The 16,868-nt window shown below is 40.4% G+C and overlaps 1 long non-coding RNA gene across 1 annotated transcript in view; it reads right to left on the reverse strand.

Moving 5' to 3' along the window:
* LOC106885872 overlaps positions 1 to 16,868 on the reverse strand; it is a 73,323-nt gene that overhangs the window by 15,045 nt on the left and 41,410 nt on the right. The window contains exon 3 of the long non-coding RNA XR_001411518.1: positions 9,928 to 10,039. This is a non-coding gene — a long non-coding RNA (uncharacterized LOC106885872). The remainder of the gene's footprint in view (positions 1 to 9,927; positions 10,040 to 16,868) is intronic.

The following is a 16,868-nucleotide window of genomic DNA, read 5'->3' on the forward strand; positions in this document are numbered from 1 at the left end:
GCTCAGGGGTCTGGGTACTCAGGGGACCCCCTACTCCACTGCTAAAGACTGAGGCAAAGAAGGCATTAAGTACCTCAGCCTTCTCCTCATCCTCTGTCACTACGTTACCTCCCATATCCAATAGTGGATGGAGGCTGTCCCAAGTCCTCCTCTTGCTATTAATATATTTATAGAAATCCTTTTTGTTGTTTTTAACATCCAGGGCCAGCTTAAGTTCTAGCTGGGCTTTGGCCTTTCTAATCTTTTCCCTGCATAACTTTACGACACCTTTATAGTCTTCCTGAGTGGCCTGCCCCTTTTTCCAAAGGCCATAAACTCTCCATTTTCCCCTGAGCTGTGACCTTATCTCTTTGTTCAGCCAATAATGAAATTGTATTTCCTGAATTTCCTATGAATTTCATTATAGAATGAAAATATTAATGATTATTAATTTTAAGGCAGCTTTTGATTTTGAGGGACTTGTAATACAGAAACTTACACCAACAAAAGAGGTCAGGAATAGTAACATTGGCATTACACCGGTACACTGATATTAGAAGAGATCAGGTTAAAACAATACTTTTCTGTTCCCTCTTTTCTTACAAAGACTTGCACTCCGGTGTGATGCTGCTACTTGATATTCCATGAGCCAGGTCATGCAACAGGCAACCGAATGGGAAGAAACGGCTGGTCCTCAAGAGCCTTCCCAGAGCGCAGGTGGCAGAGTGAACCAGCTACCTGGAAAAACAGCCCGGAGAAGCTTATTTTGAAACTTTACCTCTTGGTAGTAAATGGAAGAAAGCTGGTGTGCCCTACTGCGTTGAAAGAAAACTCCTCTGAGCCCCCCAGAGATCTTCTCCGAAAAGGGAAGAATTTAGCTCACAGTTCCCATACGGCTGTGACACACTGGTCACTAGTGTGATTTGTTTGGGCCACCTAGATCTGTGGTATATATATAAAAGGACAGGAGGAGAACGATCACCACCGCCTGTACCCTCGGCGGAGCGAGAGCTGCGCTGGACAGGCAGGCGTGCCATGCCGTTAACATATGGTGGAGGTCCCACTCCAGACTGCACTACAGCAAGCCCTGAGAGAGAGGCGTCTGAAGAGTCCAGCTGCTACACGACTCCCGTCCAGCCCTCACGTGAGGGCTGCCTCCCCCGACACAATACAGCCCTCTGTCTTTTTACGGGAGATGCTATTTCTCCCAGACATATTTCGCGGCGTCCTGTATCTGCGCGGTGGGGCTCGCAATCTGCCACGCTGCTGTGACAACAGGTGGGACGGCTCTTTCGAAACTTGAACAAACCTGCCAAAATCTGGATGCCTGCCAGGCTTACCGCACAGACGCTGGGTTCAAAGGTTACGACCCATCTCCAAAACCACCGATTTAAAAGCCCCGTTGATTACAGTTATCCTTTGCTTTTGTTACAAAACCCCCAAATCAGGGAAAGAATTCTGAGTTCTGTTACAAACTTGAAAACAGGCCGAGGTTCATGAAGAAGATCCCTAAGGGTCGTGATCCTTCAGAGTTAAGCTCACTCCAGTCTGAGCAGGGAGCAAAAAGCTCAGAGTTAACACACACAAGGTTTCGCACTGGAAGTGTGGGAAACTCGTGGTTTGACAAGATTTCCTTGCAAAGCCCGGTGAAGTTCAGTGGTTTCTGTGATATTTCACAAAGAGTGTCTGGCTGCCTTTGAACTTGAAACTCAAAGCAGAATCCAGCAGCTGCAAACTTAAACGCAGCAAGAAAAAAGATTAAGAAAAAAATGCTTGCATGAGTTTCTGGGAAAAGTACATTGAATCTCACCTGCTGACATTTGAAAATGCAAAAGTCTACACACCCTATTGTCCAACTTCATTTTAAATAAAACTGTTAGGGAGGTATGATGGAGGCATAGTTGCGTTACACTTTTGACTTACCTAAGTGAGGTAACTCTGGGCAGACTGCAGAGACCCTGTTAACTTTGCTGCCCACTGCTGTTCTTGCAACTAGTTACACTGATTTCTAGAAGTTATGCAGTGCCATCCCCACAGGCTGTATCACAGGCCCTTTTCTAGACCCACCAAAGCTACCAACGAGTTACTTTCAACAATCAGGAAGGCATGAAAGAGAAGTTGGTTCTATCCCTTAAATTTGGAGAACCGGAATTAAAAAGAGAAAATGATGATGTGGGTCTGAGGTTTGAAGCAGTATTTGCCTTCCAATAAGCACTTTTCAGTCATCTCCTCTACAACTGCAAGCTTTCAAGGCTGATGAAACAAATGGCTTGGAGTCACTTCCATGAGGGGTATTATATTAGTTCAGGACAGTGTGAATCTTTGTGCTGTTTGGTGTCTACTAGTTAGCTGATGCAGAATACTTCAAGTACCCCCAGTTTTCTGTTCACAACAAAGAGCAGCTTGTAAGCAAGAGAGGGAAACCAGTGTGGAAGAACACCATTCGCAGGGGCATCAGTGGCCTACAGCCATATATATAAAACTTACCAGCTTTGGTTTGCTGTATGTTAGAACAGGACTAATCGCATCCTGTAGGGAATTTGTAATATTTTATATTTTGAAAGGGCTGGTTCTAATAGCACTGCAAACAGAAGACTCTACATACAGCGCATACAGTTGTAAGGGAAAAAGTGAAAATTAATTTAGGCATGCAGGGAAAGAAAGTTCTGTAAGCAAAAAAAAGAGGAAGGGAAAATAGGAAAGGAAAAGTGAGATGATTACAGGCAGATGAGAATAAAGATTAAAAAACAACTGGCAAAAATTGGGAGAAAGGTTTAGAAATCATACTGAACAATATATAACCAGGATAAAAAGAATTAGCATATTAATTATGGCACATTTCTTTGATACACTTTTTTCTTAAGTCTAGCAAACTTTTTGAGCAGTAAAGAAATGTTAGTATTGTTTAATTTTTATTCTACTGTTAAATCACTAGAGAAAGAGAAAAAATCCTAGATTTTGTCAGCACAGTTTTTGTCTTTGGGGTTCCACTTCTTTAGTGAATTATTCCTTAACCACTTGCAAGTGCTGGAAATTATATATGCTGATCCTAGAATAATATACACCCCACCCCACCCCCCCGAAGTTTCCAATTATCCTTAAACACAGCAAAGCTGTAAGAAAATTAACAATTTGTATTAAATGGTTAACCAGATAACCTCAGGGTCACTGCCGCATTCTCCCTAATGTTGTAGTTTCTGCCTATCGGACTGAGTGAAGTTTTGGAAAAGAAGAGCAGAAAAATACTTTGTGGAGAATCACAAAGTACCACATCTGACTTTTTATTATATAGTTCTGTGTTCGGCTTTGACAAATCTGTTTCCTAATGGAGAACCTTATATAGATAAGAGAGAGTCAAACTGACACAGCTATGAGCCTACAAGTGCTGTGGTTTTTGATTGTGAATCTGGATAATACTACAGTTGTAAAAATAATCTGGAATAAAATGAACTACAGCAACAACAAACCCCAGAGTGCTTTCTTGTTAGTTTAAATAGTACTGGATTTACCACCATGAGCTAAAGTATCTCTTTACATACACTCCTCTTCATCATTTATGTAAGACCAGTTGCCGTGACAACTAAAAGAATTGTTTTAATAAAGCAATGTCCCCCTATATTTTAAATATTGCAGGTTCCTGAGACAAAGAAATCCACCCCAGAACTCCAACGATATAAAATAATACAACACAAAAAGAAGCCAAGTTAAAAAAAAGGGAGAACCCTGGACACCGAGTGAATTTTGCATGGAAATGGTATTTCTGGTCCACAACTCCATGCACAAGCTTACTGCTTATTATAAGCTTTATTACCAATACCTCCTACATCCATAATTTCCTTCTGTGTCCCCATGGCAAACCAATCAAAACCTGTGTCTCTTAACTAAACTCCAATAAAATAAGCATAATACAATGCAAGTATTGCAAGGATACGGTCTTAAATGCCAAGAGCTATATACCTACTGAGACCAGTTAAAATCTGATGTGAGATAGTGATGAAAGGGAGAGCAGATCCTGTACATCAGAGCAAATGGTCTTCAAACAAGACTACGCAAATGGCCCAAAGGATCTTTGCAGGATCGTGTCTTGGCAGGATCGGGTCCTTGTAGTGTAAGTAGCAATCCTAAAGTTTACTCTTAATTATAGAGACGTGGAGGTGTATTGGTCAGCACAGAGTAACCAGAGTCTGGTAGGAAATTCTGGAAAGGAAAATGTGAAATCTCGGTTTACTGGAGTGAAATGCTAACTCTTTAAATTCTCCTTGCATGTTGGCTTTCGTCAGATAGGGACTTCTGTGTGCTTTGTGCTGGCCTGGAGTGACTTGTACCTATTCCACAAAGTTATCCAGACTGCTAACAGTTAACAGAAAATGTACAAAAGAGAACAATCACACATTGTCAGGGGAGATGAAATTAAATATCCCAACAGACATTCCTGTTCATACAACATTCAGGCCAACAGGCTTCCTCAGATACTACATTGATAACAATACAGTTAGTTTCATTATTAATGCTAATTCAATGGGATTTTAATGGCATAAATAGTTCAAATGAGCAATTTCTTTTAGGAATTCTGAGCTGGCAACAGCAACATCTGTCTCTCTGGAAAGCAAAAACAGACAATCTTAAACTTCAGGTTTGCCTCCTCTGCAACATTAGGCATCGCATTACTAACCCGGAGCTGGGTAATCATTCTTCTGCCAACCTTAATGAGTTTTCAGCTATCTAAGTGGGCTTCAAACTAACGAGCGCAGGTAGAGCCACCGCAGCATGGTGTTGGCAAGGGACACCTTTATCTGCCTTAGAAGCTGATTTCTTGTCCTGCCATGTCCAGACAGTGCCTGGGACCCAGACCAGCCGGCCAGAAGCTGGTTTGGCCATGCCCTGCTCAGATGCAGTTCTGGCATGGGCTTCAACCTAGTTCTTCCTTGTGGGACTGTTACTACACTGAAAAACAGCACTTGGACTAGCAGGGTGATCTGATTAGCGGCACAGCAGGGCTGGATTAGCAGCTGATGCACTGTATTAACTCAAGTTTGAAGTCTCTCGCCACTTCTCTATTGCGTTACCAATTTAAACATCGGTAGCACTTGTTCTTCAAAACAGGCTCCCGAAGGACTAGCTGACTCCAGTGAAAAATACCACTCCGCAAAACTAGAGGTTTTTGTGGGTGAATAAAGTTAAGGTCCCGGTAACACTCGAGTTGGGTCTGTAGTTAACGCTTCAGTGAAGAGATCTCCTTATTTTACACATGGACACTTAAGAGTTTATAACATTTTTACGCTTATTTTTTCCCCCCATAAAGTATTTATTTTCTAAAATACTTCTAGAACTGCGTAATTAACACCATGTTTCTGACCCTACATGGGAGGCTGCTTTTTAAAGATATTTTGAAGCATAAATTCTGCACAGACTATTCCATATATATTTTTTACTTTTAAAAGCTTCCCTCTGCCACATTACACGCTTCTGAGTAGGAATCACAGATTATCTAGCTTAGAATCATTGTTTACAGGAGTTTTACATTCAAAGTTTCCATCTTTTATTCCTTCACAACTGCGAAAGAGTTAATATCTCACATCTTAATGGGAGTTTACCCTTAATAAGAAAGCATTAAAGCAAGCCAACAATAATAAGCTAAATGAAGGCCATTCTTTTGCCTTTTGTCAATATTTTCATAGAGACAAATAGATCAAACACAGGATATTTTTTAAGGCTTTTATTTTTTCCCTCTTTGTAAATCATAAATACTTTGGTATATTTAATTTCAAAATGAGTTCCCCGTGGATTAGGCTAACACGATGGATTAAAAAAACCTGCCCAAACCCTGCAATATCTTGGATGGAAAAGTACACAAAATGTTCCCTTGCTGTTTTCCCCTGCTCATTTTCTAGCTGTCCCTCTTTCCCCAACACTTAAAGACCAAGCGTCTGCGTTAATCAAAAAAGCTTCATAGTCCTGTTCTGAGACTTCAAAACACTGTAACATATTTTTCTATATAAATGAAGGGTTTTAGACTATATTCCAAGGAAAATAGTCAAGTGCCTAAATATTTGCTATACCACACAGATATAGCTGAAAAGCAGAAGGAATACTTGAATTTTGTGACAGTCTCTGCAGGCACTACTTGCAGGAGAAGAGTTTGAGATGTGTTTGAAGACTCCTGAACCTCTACCAGTTTTAAACCTTCCTAAGCAAGGTCAGAAGACACATCTGCCCAGTGAGAGGTGTTGGTAAGATCTGACTGACTTTTCCATACCAGGCCATTGGCCAGACTCTGAAAATATTCCTCTGCAATACTTGCTTGCCAGAGGGCAATTTATTTTGCAGACTTGCATGTCCTTTCTCCTGTCCTTCTGCCTTTATACTGGTTATATATGACCAAGGGCTCCTCAATGAAATGTTGAGTGCAGCTGTTAACAACTGCTTTAACATGCGGACACAAGCCTGCTGGTAATGGAATAGGTTGAGGCTCAGTTCCCGTCCCCATGAAACCTGTTTGATGGTAAGTCCTTTTCCTGGAAAAAGCTTTTGTAGAAACTGCAAACTCTGGTCCAGCTGTGGACAGATGTGAAGGCAGCAGTGGCAGTGGTGGCAATAAGACAGCCTATGGATGGGGTTATAGCATGGCCTCAATGCAGAGGGGAGGTCCAGGCTGGACCCCGTCCTCCTTCATCCACCTGAATCAGAGAAAGCAGAGAAAGCAAACTAGAAGCAAAAGAGACAGAAAAAGCTTTCTGTTCGATAAATTGTCAATTCTTCCAGCTGGCCCCAGGCAGCTGTGATATCCAGAAGCAGAAAAAGAGCCCATTAGGAGCATGCCATGAAAACAGCCTGGGATCACCACTTCCTTAGGCGTTTGGTGCCCTGACTGGTCCTCATCCAAAGTGATAGTGTCCCCTCTAAAAATTTTGCAAGAGTGCTAAAAATAGTGACAAATTACTTACAAATGGCATCCTAAGTTTTAACAAACTTCTTAGGAGAGAGAGGCAGGCATGCAGCATGAACACAAAATAATGAATGCTAATTCTCAGAGAAACAAAAGTCCCAGTTGCAGCTCCAAAAGATTATGAATTTCAGCTTTAGCATGGATGCAGTTTTGGTTACTTACCATGTATTTGAAACAATTGAAGTGGTTTTTTTTCTGTGTTTATTTTGGAGCTGGCTATTTTTAAGGTCACAGTCCCTGCTAAGGGAGGAAACTGAGTCTCTAGGGTATTGGGAATTAAACATAGGAAAGAAAAAGGCACAGAGAAAGTAGCTGCCTTACAGAGAGAACTCAAAATGGTTTGTTTCCTTCCTTGTTCAGCGCGTAGTCAAAAAAGAACTTTACAGTAAACATTAACTCATGTTTTTCTCAAAAATGAATGTACTTCTGAATTTCACAGGAATTCCTTTTTAACTTTTGCCCTCCTGGAATCCCTTCTGATAAGCTGCAATATAAAGGGACGTTACCACTTGTCGATTGGCTTTTCCAGCTTCTGTGGTGCCTTTTGTAATGGCACCTACATTTCGTGGCAAGCCAAACATTTTGTGCACGCAGCGTTCTGACTTGGAGATAGAAAGGAGGAGGTGCAGGGAAGGCAGCAAGTGTTTTGAGAGCCTTGGCACTTGAGACAGAAATCAACTGCTGCAGAGGGCAGATATTGTGCTGAGACCATGGACTTCTGTAGCAGGAACCAGAAGAAATCATCGCGCAGGAATGGTGGGGGAAAGGTTGGGAGGCTGCAAAGACAACTGAGGCGATTCCACCACATAGGGACATGCAGAACCTACTGCTGTCAGCCTGTGGTCTGCTCTCTCCCTGCTCAAGGAGGCCACGTGAGATGTTATCCCAGCAAAGCTATGCTCCATAGCTGACAAAAGGAATTCACTCCGGAGTCTTCGGTGTTAAATAATGCAAAGAAGGATCAAAGCCAGCAGCTATATGAAAAGAGGCTTCTTTCATAACTTAATTGCTCATTTGCAAAATAGCAGTGTTATTTATTTAAGCAACTATGACCTTTTTTGATGCACTGGTAATGTAAATGCTCATGTGTGGGTGTCAGAAGAACGTAATGATAATAAAATACTAATACCTTAGATCAAGAGTTGCCCGATTTATTTTCCTGGGATAGCATCCCTGGAGAAATACAGCTGTATTGTACCTCTCTGAGGCAGGGGTTACAGCTGTTTCAAATTTTGTCCCAGGCTCTGCATTTGCAGAAGAGAAATACATTCACATGTGTTTTTTCAGATGTCTTTTTCCCATGTGTGGACCATGAGAAACACCAAGATTTTGGGAACCCCTCCTTTTTGCTAGCCTCTGATCTCTCTGTCATATCCCAGACTATGGCAGATGTCAGGTATGTTCCTCCAACTGTACTGCCATGAAGCATTATTTTGAGGTGCACAAGATGTCTTCCATGGCTCCAGTTAAACAGATAAAGCATGTAAAGGCAGGGAACAGCATATGTACACCATTCCAGAGGACATGCAATGTCAACTAGAATTGGTTAGGAAACAGTGTGACTAGAACAACATCAAGAAGGCTAGAAAGTGAAGGAAGACATTCCCCTAACTTAACAGTGGTACAAGACAAGACATAATCTGCTCCTTACTTACAAAGATGTCAGCAGTAAGACACAATGATTAAGGGAACGTCTCTAGTCTCTACTTATTACTTGGGCCCAACTGGGATAAAGAACACCAAGAGAGTGCAGCAGTTATTGAAACAGCAGAACTCTGGGGAAAAAAAGGGGCAGGGGGAGATAGAAGAGTTCTTCAGAGCGGAAAAGCAAGGAAGAATTTAACCAAATTAGAAATTCTTAGCCAGTGTTATTTTGCTTCAGAAAGGGAGCGCTCTCGCTCATGCCCAGGCATTATAGTAAGTAACTTTTGTTTCAGTTAGGACTCCCAAATTTGGGACATTATTAAAAATGGGACAGGAGCCCATGACAACATAATACACTCTTCCCTTTCAGAAATTGTCTTGTAGATGTATAATGTATATGCAATTTATCTTTAGGTGATAACTCTTTGTTCATATGCAGGCTGACCTAAGTAGGGTACACACCTGGACCCTACTTTCCAGTGACACAAAAAAGCTACACAGCTTTTTCTTTTAATCATCTGCATAGATATTCTGTAATATACATTAATGTGAGCATGTAAAAATACAGAACTGACTGTGAAGGGAAACTGTGTGACCTCTCAATCCCATTTAAACACATTAGTAGGCTTTAATAAAGTCAAGCAGTATCGTTAGCTATATTAGCACAGCTAAACAGTCCTTGAGGTACGAAAGAACTATGCATGCTAGAATGAAAGTATCAGTAAATATCAGAACTAATGGTACTAAATCCATATGGTTACCACATTAAAAAAAAAAAGCTTTTAAGAGTTCAGGAAGAAGATTAAAAGCCTGTAAAGTATATTTAGATCGTGAATACACAAAAATTAGGTGTGTGTTTTGGGACTTGTTTTATTCAAATTCATCAATACAGATTTTGGAAGGCAATGAGAAACTCTGCAAGCAGATGATGTTATTCAATAGTCTGAATATAAGAATATTCCTTCTGACATGCTGAGGGAATGTAGGCTTACCAAGAAAGATGTTCTAACTGAAACATGTGAATAATTAATTCTGAAAGAATGTAGAAGCTGCATAAATAGGAAGAGCACTGTGTTACTCTTGACCAAAACCAGAATGTAACACTCAGGGACTGCAAAGTTTTCCAGAAGTTGGGGCTGTGGCAGGATGTTCTAATTAAGCACACCTTGAAGGTGTGATTTGCTAGACTTCTGAAAGAATAAACACTTGTCAAAATGTGAACAGTCTACTGTGTTTTTAGCAATGTTTTTAAAAGCATACTTTAACTACAAAGGAGCAGAAAAAAGATCTGTTCAAGTAGAAGATCACTTTCATCACTTCCACTTTCTTCAAGTGGAAGAGCACATTAGGTGACTTACCAAAACACTTGTATTTGAGTCACATTACTTCTAAGTCTCCTTTGTTTGCTTTGACATCGTATCGGGAACAGACAGCAGTAAGAAGACTCTGGTTTGCATGTTATCAGTGAATCTGAAATAAAGAAAAGGATTTTGCTTTAGAATTACTTTTATTCTCCACGCCACAAGGAACACAAGCACTGCCAAACCTCAGTCCTGACATATCTGAAAATCCCATTGAACTGTCCAAGACAACATCCCAACCCCTCAGAAGTCAGTACCAAATGATTCCATACAAGATGGATGTGGGTGAAAGCAATTGTAAAATAAGGTCTCATCTACAAAAGCTTCTTACCCATAACATTTATTATAAGCCCAAAGCTCACTTAATTTTTCTTGTTAGGTCTGTTTTCAGTGGCATGCTGTTCAAAATATGACCATTGCTTAAACAAACTGGAAAATTTGCTATTTCTCAGTCTCAGATTTTCACTGCGACCATTTCAAAAACTCTCCCTTATGAAAGATTGCCACATTTGTATTTATGAACAGCATGGCCCATGCACTTTCACCCTGACTTGAATACTTTAATAAAAGCAAAAAGCTTAAGCTTTTTGTAGCTGAATCTCATAAGCATGCAACGCAGCAACCCAAAGCATCAATTTAATTAAGCTCCATGGCCTTGATTTGATACATTAATAATCATCACTATTTTTATCAAAATCAAGAAAGAGTCCATGTGAGTTGATAATGGAACAATGAACCTCCATCACTGCATGACAACATCAGACTGTATAGAAAGAATAGAGTATTCTGATGATCTCTGCAACAATTTAACTTATACCTTCAGGTTTTCATCACTGTTTTCTCAGTTGCTATAAGGTCCAGCAAAAGTATGCGAAGCAAAGAAATCCTGTTGCACTGAATGCGAGAAACTAACTGATGGGAAAACATCATCTACCTTTTATACTACGCTGTGTTTCCTAGGAACACCCCTCAAGTGCCCCAAAGGTTGTACCATGCTGTTCGCTGCTCTTCAGTTACCATTCCGTTCCATCACTGAGCTGCAAAATCTAGCCATGGAGATAATAATGTTTGCTATGTTTGTAATTACTCCCAGCATTCTGGTAACAAAAGCAAAAATACACCAATCTTCCTCTGTTAGAAAGTTGTTGAGAAGGTAGTTTTAGCTTCAGGACCATGCTTATTAAGTAGGGCACATTCTAATCAGGGTCTTTTCCGTTACCCTCAGGTCTGTAAACTTGTGAGGAAAAAACCCTCCACAGACCTCACTTTAAGAAAGGCCTAGTGCCAAAATCTACCCTGAAAAATTAGAACCCTCTTTTGTACAGATTAAGCCATATCCAGGACACGATACTGTTCTTTTTCAGTGGCTGAACTTTCGCTTTATGCCTCTTCAGAATGTTAGGCCGAAATGTGTTTCCTCATTCTCCCCGCGTGAGAGCTGTGCAAAAATCTACTGCCGACATGAGCACCAACAGTGAAAGAGCCTGTAAATGTCACTAGCCAAATATCTTTTAATTAAGAAGGAAAACACACCCATGATGGAATCCAATTTGTGTTTTACTGCATTTAAAACTTCACAACTTACTAATTCCAAGTAACGATGTGCCTAGCATGTTGGTAAGGAAGTGCGGCTTTTTAACGTCTCACCAGCTAGCTGTAGTTGCTGTCTTATTCATGGATTCTTTCACCTTTCCCAAATGAGAAAGGAGTTTTGATGGGGCTTGCTATCTTGAAGGAAAAGTTTTAAATAACACTACAGCAACGAAATATAACTCCTCTCATTTTTCTGTTTCTCAGATTTCCGCATTTCTAAAGAAATAAAGTAGTATTAATAAAATACTCCCAAAACCAGCTGCTGTAATTATTCATCAGAAAAAAAAAAAATAAAAATTCTGTTACAGATTAAAATATATTAAAGCCATTCACAATTAGCCTGATTGTGTCCTTCAGGTCAAAGGGAGTAAACCAGAAGGCTGGGTTCTAAGGTAAAACGCACGATCCGGTTTTCATGAAGCACCTGCTGCCCCAGGTACTGAACAGGCCCAGCATTTGTTATTCCCCAAAGCACTGCACCGAAAACGCACCCGTGAATTAAAGAATCACACAAAGATGTGCATGTGCCTGACCAGGCTTGCCCCCACGCAGAGAGAGGTCAGTGTACCCCTGGCCTGGGCTCTGGCATTGCCTGTGCACAGTTACGGTTTGGCTACAAAGAGCAAAACTCTCCGCAGGGTGCTGTACTGTGATTTCATTTTCAAGGGAGGAGCAGTATTTAGTCTTGCTAATGACATTTTCCAGAAACTGCTTCAGATATACATTCTTTCCCTCCCCCAAATTATTTTTATGATCATCAGTACAAATTAGGCTCCCAAGAATGGACTGTCTTCATACAAATACAATGTCAAATTGAACAGAGCAAAACCTCATCTATTTTATTTTCTCATGGATTTTTTGCTACAATGGATATATACGTATTTTTTTTATTATTCAATTATTTAAAATAATATTTTAAAAAGATAATATAAAATAAAACAATAACAACTTTCTAAATTATAAATAATAAATTAAAAAGAAAACCAATACTTAGCTTCTACCATCTAACCTATCTCTTCAAACCACTTTGCTTCTATAAGAAAATTAAAGTTCTACGTGGCCAGTACTGAGAATCCAACCTGAGCCTGATCCTTTGCACATGAAATGCCTTGCCTTTGCTCCAAACTCCCAAAGCCAGCTACGTTCTGGTTCTCTCCCTCACATGCCATATGTGACTCCAGCACATCAAGTGCCACAACATCTTGCCTCCCCTAGAAAAGGCGGTGCCAAGCGCTTACACCGTATTTTGCATGCCTACAAACAGCAAGTGCTAATTTCACAGATTAAACAGGTTTTCTCTAACTGTAACCACAATCTCTGTATTGCAATGCCACTAGCGATTTCTTTCCGCTTCACTTGATCCAGGCCTTTACTATATCACTATCCATTATAACTTACATACATTTATCTATGCACATACATACCCATAAAATATGTTCTATGTTTTTATCCTCTGAAACATGAATTAAGGAATTGTCTTTGGTGACAGTCTGCTCTTTTGTCTGTGCATTACCAGCAAAAGAGTAACCACGCTCAATGGATTTCAATCAAGAATTAACAAGAGGAATTAAAAATATGTTATGTAGTTCCCTTTCTTCATACGCACAACTAAATCAGGTGTCTCTTCTTGGTATTCGTGCAGATAGACACTATTTTCATACAGTTATAAATAATCACTGAGATTATCATCACAGAAAGAAGTTAGCGGGGAACAAACACATAAAGAGCTTTTGTGGTTTTGTTTATTTATAGACTGTATTTCACAGCACTTTTTCCTATCGTAAGTCAATCAGTTAGATTTTGCTGAAAGAAACCTTGTCCAACAACAGCAGGAAAAGAAAAGAAGCCTTGGAATTATTTTCTCAAAGAAACTAAAAGTAAACCAAAACAGGGCACTACATTCAAACAACATTGTATTAGAAATTATATATGAAATTTTACCAGCTGGGGCAAAACCAGCAAGCTAAGCACATCCCTTTAGCTCTGCTATTCCGTTAATTTTTCACTAGTGCACGTACCTACAAAAGACTTCAGCTGAATTCCAGTTTAATCTCTCCCTAGACTATCCTGGAGACATTCTATTTAAGTATGTTCTCATTTAATTCGTGTCATGTTATGTGTTTCTTCCCTGGAAATGCAGCGTGTTGTCCTGAGAGGGTAATACAGGTAACATTTAATATATAATTGTAAAATAATAGTAGCATTTATCAACTCTGAATTCCACTGGCACTGTTAGTTCTCACAGAATATACCCACATAACTGGGGCCGCAAGCTCTGGGACTCCAAAATGCTGCAAACCATTTTTAGCTCCAGCAGCAGAGAAGGAGTAAAGTCAAGAGAAGCAAATTTGCATGAAAACTGGTGACTAAACCGAGTCCGTCCTGGTTCGGAGACTTGTCCGTAGAACTTTATCTTACTCTCCCCGAAATATAGCGTTTGTGTAACCACAAGAAAGCAAGAAAAACAAACTATCCATAAAACGTACTTGAGTTTCCCTTTCAACGGCATCTAAGTTTTCAGTTGCAGTTTTGCACTGAGCATTAATTAATTCAACAGCAAAACAATGGAAGACTGTGAAGTCTAAGAGGAAATCTTTAATTTCAGTTTTGTCTAATCATTGATAAAAATATCCTCAAATTAGACACTTATTAGACAGTTACAAACCCGTATCTAGCTCCAAAGATGTAGAAGCATATAAACTAAATGATGTACTACTAATGCAGGTATAACCTTAAAATATACAAATTCTTGAAGCATATAAACTAAATGATGTACTGCTAGTGCAGGTATAACCTTAAAATATACAAATTCTGTCTAAAATCCAGGAATGTTCAGTTCACAAGATCACCATCTTTGCTTTTTACTAGCTGCTTTCACCTGAAATATTGTTGCATTTTCCAGAGTCCGACGCTGAATTCAAGTGGTTGCTTTACCACATGTGCTCAAAATAACACATTATTTCCGTGTCACTGGAGTAGCACAGTGCAAAAAGAACTTGTATTCTCATCTCTACTTCTAAATTGTACTCCTGCCCCGAAAAAGTAGAATGCATGTGACAAATTCAGTGCCCTTTGTACTTTTCACCAGTGACACATTACGGGAATGACCCGGGAAGGCTGGGCATATGACTAAATTTATGCACGTGAGTGGTTCTCTTAACCCAGAGGAACCTGTGCTGACCAGTCACCAAAAAACCGCTGAACTCTAGTTAAGAAAAAAACAAGCATCCTTGCAATAAGCGCATCGGTCACCCAAATCCAGTTTCCACTTCCATCACCAAGGAAAGCTCACCGTGGTGGCCTACAGGCCGGCCTGTATGTCCGAGCCTAGAAAACCACATCCTCTTTGCCTCTCCAAGGCTGTGGATGATCTGAACTCTGCGTGAAAAGCTGGGTGGCAGGAGACCTGCAGCTCGCAGCCCGGGGTGGGGGACACACAGAAATGAACTCTCTGGCAGGTGGCTCAGCCAGCAAGTTCATACATGCTGGACAGAAACCCAATCTTTCTAAAGACTTAAGAGGATCTACATACCCACTCTTCTTTTTGAATTTGTTTGGCAGTCACAAACTTTAGAAGTCTGAAAACCGCTCCTTGACACAAAAGCAATCCACTGGCACGTGAGACAGGATGCTCGGGTTTGCTCACGTCGTACTCCCAGGCTGAAGGGCTTGCTGAGCCCTGACACCCAACAAAAAGCCTTCCTATTGTTGGATGCATATTTTCTTCCAATATTAATACGTTCAATCCAGAGCAATACAACACGGAGGGACATCTGAAAACAGTACGCCTATGTGAAAACGGCATGCCTGCCTTTTACACAGTTTTATTTTAGTTTTTTCATTTTAATTAGCAAAGCAGAAAGAAGTTTAAGTATCGAAGGTTGTAAGTTTAAATTCATTAAACTTGTAAGGTTATTTACCTAAGCAGAGAAAAACCAGCAAACTGAAAAATAACTGAAAAATATTTTCGTAATCGAAATGAAGTATCTGACATTAAGTAGGGAAGGGAAATGCATACTTTGTTTTAATATGCCATTTTAACATAACACCTACTTAGGATGGTATTTGAGAATTCACATAAATATTTTAACATTCTAAATTGCATCTTTACTGTACTCTACATAATCACATTTATTATTTTTATAATTTTCCCTGAAACAGAAACCCAGAAAACATAAATTTAATTTCAGTACCTTAAAGCATAACAGAGCTGTACCTTTGCGTGCATGCAATGTCCATCTTTGCTGTGCCCAGGACTATTTTCAACTGCAAATGATTCCTTAAGCTATAAATGCACAGTAAGAGACATAACTGGCTGCATGATTGAAATGGCCTCCGGAAGGAGGATGCAAAATCTGAACTGTCACCTCCAACTCTGTTTCTCAGTGACACGGAGGCAGAGTTCCACAAATAGCTGGGAAGTTATATTAAGAGGTTGTGTGATGTCCTGCCAGGGTCTTTACTGGGCTTGTAGAGTATAAAGGTCATATATTATTTATTTATAGAGAAGGAGGATATTGTACAAACCATACGAGGTTTTAGGAAGCTTGTATTTCTAACCTAAATTATTTTGTGATTCTGTGAAATAATGTATGTCACGTTTTGAGGAATGGCATTAAAGTACACCTATAACTGAAAGGTGTCCTCTTTAACTAATATATGGTCTTGATTCAAGAGGAAAATCAAGATATGTGCTTGAATCTTTCTCAGCTGCGACAGAGATTACCTTGGTCTATGGTTTAAAAGGATACGGTCCCTCACACAAATCTAGTGGAAAAACTGGCTTCACACGGAGTGGATGAGCACACGATCTGCTGGATCAAGCACTGGCTGACTGGAAGGTCCCAAAGAGTGGTGCTCAATGGATTTACTTACAGCTGGCGGCCGGTCACAAGTGGTGTGCCTCAGGGCTTAGTGTTGGGACCATTTCTGTTTAACGTCTTTATTGATGATCTCGATAAGGACATAAGGTGTAACATCAGCAAGTTTGCAGATGACACCAAGTTAAGCAGGAGTGTTGACTCCCAGGAGGACAGAGAAGCTTTGCAAGAGGATCTAGATAGATTGGATCACTGGGCCAATGCCAATGGAATGAGTTTCAACAAGGGCAAGTGCAAGGTCCTGCACTTGGGCCACACCAACCCCCTGCAGCGCTACAGGCTGGGGGAAGTGTGGCTGGAGCTGCCTGGAGGAAAGAGACCTGGGGGTTCTAGTTGACAAACGGCTGAATATGAGCCGGCCGTGTGCCCAGGGGGGCAAGAAAGCCAACGGCATCCTGGCTTGTATCAAAAATAGTGTGACCAGCAGAAGTAGGGAGGTGATTGTGCCCCTGTACTCAGCACTGG

The sequence above is a fragment of the Calidris pugnax genome, unplaced genomic scaffold (assembly GCF_001431845.1).
Source record: "Calidris pugnax isolate Ruff unplaced genomic scaffold, ASM143184v1 scaffold47, whole genome shotgun sequence".
Taxonomy (NCBI): Eukaryota; Metazoa; Chordata; class Aves; order Charadriiformes; family Scolopacidae; genus Calidris; species Calidris pugnax.